Below are 2,481 nucleotides of genomic sequence, written 5' to 3'. Positions count from 1 at the left end.
GGAAAAAAAGGCTAAGCAAATTAGATTAGATCAAATGAGAAAGAAACAACCATGGGCGGATTCAACAGTGGGTTGCACTTGGATGCAGGCCACTATCTTCTAGGCCCAGATACAACAATTTTTTTTTAATTGTAATAATTAGCCACATTAGCCCACCAACGAATAAATTTAGTGGGCTAGCCCACTTCAAAAAAAAATCTTTAATCTATAGCCTACTAATCTATATAATTTTAGACCCAATTATACCATTAGTCATTACCCATTTCTGAGTCATTTGTTCTTCACGTAAAATCCATTAATGTCCAAAAAATTTCCATTCCTGTAAGGCCGTTCCTTTGCAAAACCAAGCCAAAGAATTCCCAAAAATCAAAAATCATAAATCTTCACTTTGCCCCTACCGGTCGGACTCTCAACGATTGCTGACTCATTGCCGGACAGACTCTCAGATATTGCTGCGATTCATCGCCTCACGCCTGGGCCTCCTGGCTGCGGACTTGGGTTAGGTTTTAGGGTAAGTAATTTACTATTTAGATTCTTAGAACATGAAAAATTGTGCAAAGTTTTGGGACCACTTGCACCAATTTTCTATTAAGTATTAAAATTGGAATATGAAATACTATAATGTATTTATTCTATTAAAATTTTTAGATTTAATAATCGTCTCTGTAACCACTTTTTAATAATTTGAAATGAGAGTGCAAATTAGAACTGAAACAGACTATTTATGAAAACTTTGATTCTTCCTATCAAAGAAAATTATTTTTCTTTAGTTTCTTTCTGGGCATGGTTAACAATCATATACACATTCAAATCCATCTTTCATTCTCAGCAATTAGAATTTACATAGTTAAATATGAAGTTGGAAACTGGAAAGTGGAAAGTGTGGGGTAATGCAGAGAAAGTTGCACAGAACTTGGCCTTGGTGCTTGCACTAAAGATTCATATGGGGAACGAATTAAAATCTTTCAATATCTTTTCAATTAATTATACTTAGTTTGTTGTATTGTATTTTGTATATGATAAATATTCGGTGAATGGTTATAATAAGAATGAAGACGGCAAAAGGCAGAAATAAATTAATGGAATTTGTTCGAGAATGAGATATTGGTCGTTGGAATAATTAATTATACTTGATATTTTGGGTAGTTATTATATTTCTTGTTTGTCTTTTAATTATGTGGGAATTGGGAATTGAAATTTTTTTTTTGGCATTTGGCGGTTGGCACTTATTCACTTGATGGTGCTTATAGTTGAAACGGAATGATTGCCTCCTGAAAAAAAATTGAGTTCTTTGCATACTTATCAATGTAATATCAGAGCATATGTTATTTGACAATTGTTTGAGATCTTGGAATAATGGAATTTGTAATTGGTAACTTATATTATGAATTTTTCTTATTATATATAAATTTTATTCGTACATTAAATTTTTAAAATTTTATCCCATTATAATTGTAATTCCTGCTCTGCCCCTGGAAGCAACTCCAAAACTTCAAAACTACCTCAACCCCAAGACCATCATTGCTATGTGCAATGATGAGCTCAACTAAGCACAACCCTGCAAGAGTCCTGCAAACAGCGCGTCGGTGATCTTGTGACTAAAGAATGAGGAAAGTGAGAAGTTTTGTAACCTTTTGTTTGGATAGAAAAATGAATTAGAGTTAATGAGTGGGGTAGTTAGGGTAGGCAGGCAAACCCATAACTTTTGTACTCTGAGATCAAAAATTAAAATATAATTTTTTTTAAAAAACATAATATTAATAAAAATAAGTTAATACGTATTTTGATAATTTGAAATATCGTATAATTACATCATTTTCAATATTATTAAATGAATTTTGTTGCTTGTATAGTTTTGTTTACTATTTCGTTGACAACGCTGAGTTGACAGTAAGTAATCAAATTGAATTTAGAAAGTAAATGAATTGAAATAAAATCCAAATTTAATCTAGGAAATAAATGAAATTCAAATTTAAAGCAAATATAATTTGAAAGTAAATCAAATTACATTTAATCTGTAACAATTCTAAAATTTTTGACGTCATATTCGATGGAAAATTTCCTAATAAAATCGAATAAATTATATTAAAAAATTTATCGTGCAAAAATAATAAACGTTAATGAAATAATTGAATTTTTTTAAAGAAAAACCTTGTTAGACGTCTTTTCTTCAAACGTACGTTTTACGAATATTTAATTATTTTTGATATTTGTTTGAATCATTCAGAACTTGTCCTATGAAAGTCCGTAAATTAAGCATCCGAAATAGCATAAATGCAAAATTCAACGGTGTATTATACAATATATTACTAACTTAAAACTTAACATTAGGACAATTGTCATTGCTTACCTGAGAAGTAAAATTTCGACAAAAATTATGGAATCACACCCTTGTGAATTCCATCATCACAACTCACAAGTCTGAAATAAAGATTTAAGATCAAACACCAATACAAATATATAATTATATTACATTAATCT

The sequence above is a fragment of the Olea europaea genome, unplaced genomic scaffold, assembly GCF_002742605.1.
Source record: "Olea europaea var. sylvestris unplaced genomic scaffold, O_europaea_v1 scaffold664, whole genome shotgun sequence".
Lineage (NCBI taxonomy): Eukaryota > Viridiplantae > Streptophyta > Magnoliopsida > Lamiales > Oleaceae > Olea > Olea europaea.
The sequence above is the reverse complement of the archived record's forward strand: the minus strand, read 5'-3'. Positions refer to the sequence as shown.